The sequence below is a fragment of the Myotis daubentonii genome, chromosome X (assembly GCF_963259705.1).
Source record: "Myotis daubentonii chromosome X, mMyoDau2.1, whole genome shotgun sequence".
In the NCBI taxonomy this organism is placed as follows: Eukaryota; Metazoa; Chordata; class Mammalia; order Chiroptera; family Vespertilionidae; genus Myotis; species Myotis daubentonii.
The window spans coordinates 70978079-70987790 of record NC_081861.1 but is presented as its reverse complement, the minus strand read 5'-3'; positions in this window follow the sequence as shown (position 1 = coordinate 70987790).

Below are 9712 nucleotides of genomic sequence, written 5' to 3'. Positions count from 1 at the left end.
TGGCAGCCTTTAAGATTCTTACTTTGTCGTTAGTGTTTGACAATTTAATTACGATGTGTCTTGGTGTTAGTCTTTTGAAGTTCGTGTTGTTTGGCACTCTGTGTGCTTCTTGGACTTGTGTAGTTTTTTTCTTGCCAGTATCATGGTAGTTTTCTGTCATTATTTCTTCAAACAGGTTTTCTATTCCTTGCTTCTCCTCCTCTCCTTCTGGTACTCCTATTAAGCGAATGTTGTTTCATTTTGCATTGTCTCAAAGCTCCCTTAGGCTCTCCTCTTGCTTTTTAATTTTTTTTTCCAGTTGCTCCTGTGTTTGTGTGTGTTTTTTTTTTCCTACCTTGTCTTCTAATTCACTGATGCGGTCCTCATCCTCTTCTAGTCTGCTGTTTAAGCCTTCCATTGTGTTATTTATTGCAGCTATGTCGTTCTTCATTTCCTCTTGGTTCCTTTTCATGTTAGTGACTTTCTCATTCAGCTCCTTATAATGCTCACTGAATTGTGTGTATTTGTCACCAATTATTTGAACATCCTTATAACCATTATTCTGAATTCTTTAGCCTCAGTTTTGTTTAACTCCCTTTCTGGTATCCTCTTTTTCTTTCCTTTGTGGATTGCTTTTTTGTCTTCCCATGTTTTGCTGTAATGTTTTTTTTTTAAAAAAAATATATTTTATTGATTTTTTACAGAGAAGAAGGGAGAGAGACAGAGAGTTAGAAACATCGATGAGAGAGAAACATCGATCAGCTGCCCCCTGCACATCCCCTACTGGGGATATGCCCGCAACCCAGGCACATGCCCCCGACCGGAATCGAACCTGGGACCTTTCAGTCCGCCGGCCGACGCTCCATCCACTGAGCCAAACCGGTTTCGGCTGCTGTAATGTTTTAATTGTAGCTGCGATTGCTTTGCTACCCAGTTTCTTTTGGGTATGGTGGTACTGGTGGTACCTCTCAGGTCTCCTGGGCTTGGTAGTCTAGTGTAGCTCCCTACTTGAGCTATTTGGGTTCTCTTGATGTAGGCCTGCGAGCTGGAAAGGTGCAACTGAGGTGTCTAGAAGTCAGCAGCCATGGAGGGGTGTCCCAATTTTTTGTTGTCCCAATTTTTTGGTTGAAATCACACATGCCCAGTGGGGACTAACAGTAGCACCCAGGAACAGTCTCTTAGGTTGGTGGTACTCAGGGATCCCTGCGTTCTGGAAAGGCGAGACTGTGGTGTCCAGAGTTCTGTAGTTGTGGGGTGGGCAGACTCAGCTTTTGCTGCTGTCTCTGCGGTTAAATGCACGTGATCCCTGCTGCAATTCACAGGGGCACCTTTGGTGTGTTTGCCAGCAGGGTGTATTGACACACTCTGAAGGGCCCTGGCACTGAAGCCACTGGATTGCAGTGTCTGTGGGCAGGTATCCCAGAAGAGGGAATTCTGCATTTCTACAGCCCAGCAACGTACCCCTGTTTAAGTGTGTGTCCAGTGGGGCTCCAGGGATGCCTGTGGAGCGGTGGTCTTGGGAGACCTGCATGCTGGGAAAGCATGCAACTCTAGTGTCAAGATTTCTGCAGCTATGGGGTGGGGAAACTCAGTTTTTGCTAATGCTCCTGTGGTGGATATTTGCATATTCCTAGTGGTGGCACACAGAAGCACCTGCAGTGAGTTTGCTAATGCAGGCACACTGAAGCACTCTGAAAGGCCCTGGCACATTTAATCAAGGCATCTTTGGGCCAGTATCCAGGGTGGGTGGATTCAGAATTTCTACTGCCTAGGGGAGTGTGTCCCTATTTGTCCAAGATCGGACCCAGCGGAGGCTCACTGCGGCTTCCCAAAGTGCCCTGTGGATATTTGAGCTCAGGGGGAATGAGTAACTGTGGAAGTGCCTTTACTGATCACTGAGCTCTGAGGCACTCTGAGGGGCCCTGGTGTTGCGGGGCCCTGGCGCTGAAGTTGCGCAGCTGGGTGTGTGTGGGTAGTTATTCAGGCAGAGGGAATTCAGAATTTCTACTGGGGGGCAGTGCGCCTGTGTCTGTACAAAATCACACTCAGCTGGAGCTCAATGACTCCTGAGAGAAGTCTATGGAGTGGTGTGCCTCAGAGACCTGTGCGCTGGAGAGGCGCGAATGAGATGTCAGTTGTCTGCTGCTCGGGGCGTGGTGGTGCACTTACTGCTGCACTTACTGCTGTGGGCATGGTGCTCCTTTGGAGGTGGAGATCCCAGTGTCTGCGAGTCTGTGGGTGCGCAGCAGAATTTTGGCTGGAGTGGCTGCCGGGTCGAGGACAGTGTCCCAGGCCTGTCTGGGTGGTGATGGTGATGAGTTCCTAGAAGTGGCTGCTCTCCCCTTCAAAATGGCATGGGCTCCATGCCTGAGTCCTGCAGTCTGGGGGAGTGCATTGCAGAGGTGATAGTCTCTCCCTGTCCCAGAGAGACTGGTCTACCAGCCTCTGCTGCTCCTGCCAGATTTAACTGTCCCTCACTCACTCACACACCACACACATCCACACACTCTCTTTTCATCCCCTCACTCACTCACTTCCTATCCCTCACCTCCATCCTGCCAGTGGCCAGCTTTTTCTAATATTCTTTATTTCAGTCAGTGTATGCTTAATTTCTAGTTGGTCCTTTTTCATATCCTCAAGGGTCTCACTAGATTTATTGAGGGCCTCACTAAATTTATCGGTGGTTTCTAGAAAATTCTTGAAAAACCTTATAACCGTGGTTTTGAACTCTATATCCAGTAGCTTGCTTTCCTCCATTTCTGTCATTTGTGACTTGTTTCTTCATCTCTGCATTTTGGCTGCTTCTCTGTGTTGATAGAGTGGCTTTGTGTGCTAGGTGTCCTATAGGGCCCAGTGGCTCATCCAATCCAATTACCTGAGGTGGACACTCTTGGTGCACCCCTTTGTGGGCTTTGTGCACAGTCTTGTTGTAGGTAAGCCTTGATTGTTGTAGGTATCACTGGGAGGAATTGACCTCCAGGCCAATTGGCTGTGAGAATCAGCTGTGTTTACGGTGGGAGAACTTCTGTGCTGGAGACACCCTTATGGGGCAAAACTTGCTTCAGTGGGGCTTTGGTGCTCACTGAGTCTGCCCCCTGAGTGTGTCCCTTATGGATCTGAGGAGTTGTAATCTGGATGGTCCCACTCTGACCACTGGGTACACTGGCTCTTGGATCTCTACTGAGGTGACAATTTAGCCTCTGCCTGATGCTACCCAGCAGGAGCTATGGAGAGATCTTCAGATTCTTCTTCTTTGTATGGGGTTTGGAGGTGCCCAGATGAGTCCCAGTTGTGAAGCAATGCAAGCTGCTGTGGGGCCTTCGGCCTTCTTTTGGATGTTCTTGGTCTCTCTGACCCAGCTGCAGTTGGTCAGGTAATTTTAGATTGCAAAGGGCCAGGCCATTCATATGTTAAAGCCTCTGTGTGCAGCTTGGGTGAGGCGGGGTCTCAGGGAATCAACAGGGTGGAGCAAACAGCTATGGCTGATCCTCAGTCCCGCCCTAAGAGGCCCCGGGTCTCAGTGTCCCGTGGTAATCAGTGCAAGCAACTCTGAGAGAAAGCTGCCCTAGAGTTCCACCTGATGCCAGACAGTCCAGTTTCTCCCCGTATGAGTCTGGGTCCACAGAGACTCACCCAGAACTGGAGTTCAGAGCAGTCGGGAGCTTGAGACTCCCTCCCGATTGAAAAAGACAACCGTGTCCTCAGTTACCAGCCCTTTCCACATGCTCCTCCATACCTCTGCACTTTACTTCCGCACCTCCTCTGAGTCTCAGTGTGCTTTTCTCTTTCCTTCTAGTTGTAGAATTTCCACTCAGCCAGCCTTCCTGTGGTTCTGGATGATGTCCATTTTGTCTTTTAGTTGTATTTTTGAAGTGGTTGTGTGAGGCAGCAATTTCCAGTGTTTACCTATGCTACCATCTTGGTTTCTCCTGAAATACATTTTTTGATATTTGTATTGCAAATATTTTCTGCAAGTATGAGTTTTGTTTTTTCTTCTGTTTGGAATAAATACATTTTTTAAATTTTAGTGAAAAATAATAAATTACTATAGCTCTCTTTTATGATTAATACGTTTTATCTTCTGTCTAAAATTTTTTTGGTAACTTTAAATTAGCAGATTTTTTTTCTTTTAGAGGTTTTACAGTTTTAGCTATGCTGTATCTCAACTTAGCTTGTATATAGCATGATTTTGGCTTCAGGTGCATATTTTTTCTTAATATTGATAACCAGTTGCTCCAGAACATTTATAAAATATGCTCATTCTCCAAAGAATTATTCCAACACCCTTTATTGACTTTGGATTACCTTAACACCATTATTGAAAGTCAAATAACTGTATATAAATAAATTTATATATGGATGTTATTCTATTCCATTGACATAGTTATCATTTGCAGCTACTGCATTCAATATTGTGGCTTTACAATAAATCTTATTATAAATAGTATAAGCACTCCGACTTTATTCTTTTTAAATAATTTTTCTCTTTTAAATTTTCATATAGCCCTGGCTAGTGTGTCTGTTTTTTTTACCATTATCCCATGCATAAAAAGGTTGCTAGTTTGATCCAAGTCAGGGTGCCTGCCTGGGTTATGGGCTGGATTCCTGATGGGGGCCATGCAGGAGAAAGCCGATTGATGTTTCACTCTCACATCAATGTTTCTCTCTCTCTCCCTCTCCCCCGCCCCCCAAAAAAATCTTTAAATTTTTTAATATTATAAATTTTAGTGAGTTTGTCAATTCCATTTACCTATGTCCATTCCTTTTTATATTTTTTTCATATATGCTACTTCTACATACATCATAAACCCCATAATCCGTTTTTTATTTGCTTTAAATAACCAAATTAATTTTAATAAAATTATGAAAGGAAAAATAAGCTTTTATATTCACCCATGCATTTATCATTTCCTTGTGTTTTATTCCTTCATGTATTCTAAAATTTGGACACTCTCTTCAATATGTAGAGCTTTGTTTAACATTTCTTGTTGTTGAGATATGCTGGCATTAGGTTGTTGCATATATTTTTAAGGAATATTTTTGCTGAATAGAAATTGTAGCTTGACAGCTATTTTTTGAACACTTAAACATAATTCTGCTGTCTTCTAACTTGTAGTTTCAAATTAGAAGTCAGTCATCATTTATATTGATGTTTCTCTCAACATAATGTATATTTTTTTTCTGTTTTTAAGATTTCCTTTTTTGTTAGGTTTTTACTATGGTATTATTAAGTTTGTTTTTCTTTGTATTTATACTATTTGAGTTTCAGTGAACTTCTTGGAGCTGTGCTTTGATATTTTTTCTCAATATCAAATTTTCAACCAAAATTTTTTTAAAAAATATATTTATTTATTTTAATCCTCACCAAAGGATATTTTTAAATTGTTTTTAGAGAAAGAGGAAGGGAGAGAGAGAGAGCAGCAATGTGAGAAAGAAACATTGATTGGTTGCCTCCCATGTACAACTTGACTAAAAATCAAACCTGCAACCTAATTATGTACCCTGTCCAAGAATGAAATCTCCAACCTTTTCGTGTGCTGCACGATGCTCCAACCAACTGAACCACAAGGACAAAGCACAAATAAAATTTCTTTTAAAATGTTTTCCCACTAATCTAACATGTTTGGCTCAGTGGATAGAGCATTGGCCCTCAGACTGAAGGGTTCTGGGTTTGATTCTGATCAAGGGAATGTAACTCAGTTGTAGGCTCAATCGCTGTCCCTGGTCAGGGTGCATGCAGGAGGCAACCAATCTATGTGTCTCTCTCACACTGATGTTTCTCTCTGTGTGTCTCTCCCCCTGCCTTCCACTCTGTCTAAAAATCAATGGGAAAATATCCTTGGGTGAGGATTTAAATATAAATATACATATATATATATATATATATATATATATATATATATATATTCCCATTGTGTTTTTCTGCATTACTTCTGCAATTCCAATTATAGATGACCAAAAGACATATGAAAAGATGCTCAACATCACTAATCATCAGAGCTATGAAAATTAAAACCACAATGAGATATCACTTCATGACTGTCAGAATACCTATAATCAATAAACAATAAGTGCTGGCAAGTGAAAGGGCGAGTCGTCACGGGGCCTACGTGGGCCAGCCACTGGGCCCCATGAGGCACAGGCTGACCACGCTGCTGGCGGCCTCAGGCACCGACTCCCCAGCCCACGGTGGGAGCCCGGCGCAGGCCGCAATCCGCCTGCCGCCCCCGGACCGGACCCACGTGGCAGCGGCGGTAGCAGGGCGGGGCGCATGCCCTCGCCTGAGGAGATGGAGGAGGAGCCGATCGCCAACGCCCCTGGGGATGAGACGGAGGACATGGACTTCCTGTCTGGGCTGGAACTGGTCAATCTGCTGGACCCACGGCAACTGGACTGGCCCCTGGAGCCCGGGCTCAGCTCGCCCTGGGGGGTGGCTAGGACTGCACCCTCCATCTTGCCCTGGGTCCTCCATTTTTGGGGCAGCTGCCATATGCTCAGGAGAGTACCTTCTTCCCAGAAGCCCAGGCCCCTGCTGGCCATGCCCGGGATTTCTTTAAACTAACCAATGACAATCAAGGGACGTGCGCGCCATAGAGATGACCACATCCTGTGTAACAAGACCCGACTCGCACCTGGCCAATCGGCGGGGCCCACAGTCCCCTCCCCTGCCATTACTATAAAACCCACAATCCCATCAGGCCTCGCTCTCTGCCACTGGGCTCACCGTTGCAACGGTGAGTGTGGTCGGGGAGCCGAACTAGTTCAAAATGAAGGACTCTTTGCTTTTGCATTGGACTCGCTGGTTCCCTGGTGGGCTTTTTGGGAACCTTGAAATCTGGGCACAACATTTGGAGGCTCGCCCGGGGTTCCCAAGACCATCGAGGGTCCCCCGATCCGAAGAGTCTGACTGACCATGGTAGGTGTCTGTGTCATTATGTGTTCTGTTCTGTGTGAGCTCGTTTCTGGAATCTGTAAGTGCCTGAGGAGTCTAGGCGGACGCGCCGTGAAAGACCATAGGCTGGGAAGAGTTGGAAGACGTTCCGCTCCCCAGGAGGGAAGAGTATGCCCCTCACCCCAGGAGGGATGGATATGCCCCTCATGAGGGATGGATATGCCCCTCATGGATTTGAGACGAGGCAGGTCGCTCCAGCCAGTTTGGCATAAGGCCAACGTCTAGCTTTGGCTTCCATGGAATTGGAAGCCTGTATTTTCGGGCCCTGTTTAGTGTTCTGTGTTTGTACTGGACGGATGTTATGGGATGGACTCAGACTGCACCTTTGGGTATTGTGATTGATCATTTCAAGGAGATTGGGGGAGGATTTAGAGCTCCCTCAGGGGTTGGGAAGTTGTTAGGAATTGAATGGATTGTTTAAACTCTGAATGAATGTCTGGGGAAAGTGTGCGAGTGTGGAGGGAGGGGGACTGCCCTCCCCCCTCCTTTGTGTGGTGGTCGGGTGGCCTTCTGAGTGAGGGTCTGTGGAAACAGGTCACCCTCTCCCCAAGTAAATGCGTCTGGGATTTCTGTGCACGTGTAAGGAGAAAACCTGGCTTAAAACTAATGTGCACACCATCCGATTTTGGATAGAGTTTTAAGCTAGAATCTCCTTTCAAATGTGCAGGATAAATCCCAAGACTAATCCATAATAAAGAACAGTTTTTCCAAAGGGGGTGGGGGGGAACTGGTCCTTTGTTAATTAAGAAAGTTTTTCTTGATAGAGAAAGGAGATAGTTGCCTCCTGCCTGCAGCAAAATCTTAAAGAATGTGGTCAATTTACATCTGAAAAGACCAGGTAGGCCAAAAACCTGTTTTGCAAGGCTCAAATGTGGTTTTCCAGAGCAGCTTGAAAGTAAAAAGTAATTTGCCTCATGAAAAATCTAGAAGACAGAATTAAATCTGTTGGTTAAGTATTGAGAAATGCTGAATATTTAACTTGCCAGCTAAAAGTTTAAGGTTCGGATTGAATTGGGAAAAATTATGTAATTGTGGTAACTAAATGCCTTTGCTTATTGATCTGATTGAGAAGAGAGGATTGATTTTGTAACCTCAACTGAAGATTTTTGATGCAAGGACCAGTTTAAATTTAATTGATATTTTTTAAAATGATTATAAAAGGTATAAACAGCTAATAAGATTTATTTTTAAGACAATCTCTTAAATCTAGAAAACCCTGCTTTCCTTAAACTAAGGACAATTGAAGGTTATGTAAAAGTCTTTAAAAGGAACTGATAGCAGTAATCCAATTTCTAAAGTACAATTATTTCAGGTAGAAACTGTGGTTTCATACTGATCTTAAAGGGCTCCAATTACCTTGCCAACTCAGTGTTCGGGAGACCCGGGATATGCCTAAGTTTAACCTAGGTTCCAGATAATGTGTTTACTTAAATATGTATCTTTGTTGTTTAAAATTGTTTTAACTAGTGCTAATCACCTAAAAATTAAGGCTAAGAGCTCTAGCTACCTGGAAAGCATGGCCTTGGTGCCATGGGAGGAAAAAGAAATGTTAAATGGATGGTAGACCAGTGAGCTGGGACTGGTCACTAATGGTGGATTGTGAGAAGGGCTGGACGTGGCCTAACTTCTCCTTCGTTGGTACCCCTGAAACGTCAGAGGGTACTTCTGGCCTTGGTTTTCCAATGTGTTTAATCTGTCCTCTTGAAGGACATTGAAAGGTTCCTTCCTTCCTCTTTAACTTTCAGGGGATTGTATGAATGGATTACTGATGTAGATTATCAAGAATCTCTAAGGGACTTGTCCTGTATCTGGAGGAATGGATTCTAGAGAAAAGAAGCATTCCTAGGCAGTTTTCTACTGCCTCTGTTCAGGGACTTGTTCTGTATCTCGACACAACTGAAATTGATTTGTTGGTATTTTGTGTTATAAATGTGGCATGCACCTCAAAGTTCTTAATGGGGAATGTATCTAGTTATCGTGTCTATTTAGTCTTGATTTCCTTGTTCAATATGAGTACCGTTTCTATCTGGATGAGACATAGGTCAAGAATCCCATCCTGGGAAGTGGGAAAGGGAGGCCCCCGCATCTGTTCCTGTCAGGTCCCCATCAGGGGACTTGGGCGGTGTTCCTGTTATCTGCTCAAGATCCCAAGACTGTAAAAGTACTTGTTCACTGAAAGGGTGTAAGTATAAATGTTTATTTGATGTTTGTATGTCTTCTTGGGTATAATTATTTGTTCATGTAAGTGTGGAAGTCTGTGAAAAAAAAAAAGCACACTCTTGATTTCTTTAAGGCTGAGTGCTCTGACCAATAAAGCGCCTTGAGTAGCCACTGGGATCTTTCCCCAAGAGCGCTTGCTCTCTGTCAGAGGTGGAATCAGCCCACCTAACTAGTAAACATCTGTCTGTTTGTTTGCTGGGAACTTTGATTTGCTATGTGATATTCTTTCTAGTCTGATTGGGACATTTAAGGGTGGGACTTACAGTTCCTCAGGGCAGAGATTTCATGGGCCCTTCCCCCTGCCTGTGCTGAATTAAATAATACAGGCCAGTGTCATTTAGCTTGCTGGTTAAAGGAAAACAATGGGCCTTAGAATCTGTAAAGGTGGGCGGGAATGAAGCTGGTCAAATATACTGAAAGGGTTTGGTACCTGTTGCTTCTAGCAAAGTAGGGGCTGATGCCCACTTCTAGAGCACTCCATTGAAAGAGGCCTGGTTGCTGCTCTGCCACAAAGGGAACTGGTAGAAAGGCAAGAAAGCAGAGTGCTGTAACTAATAAACA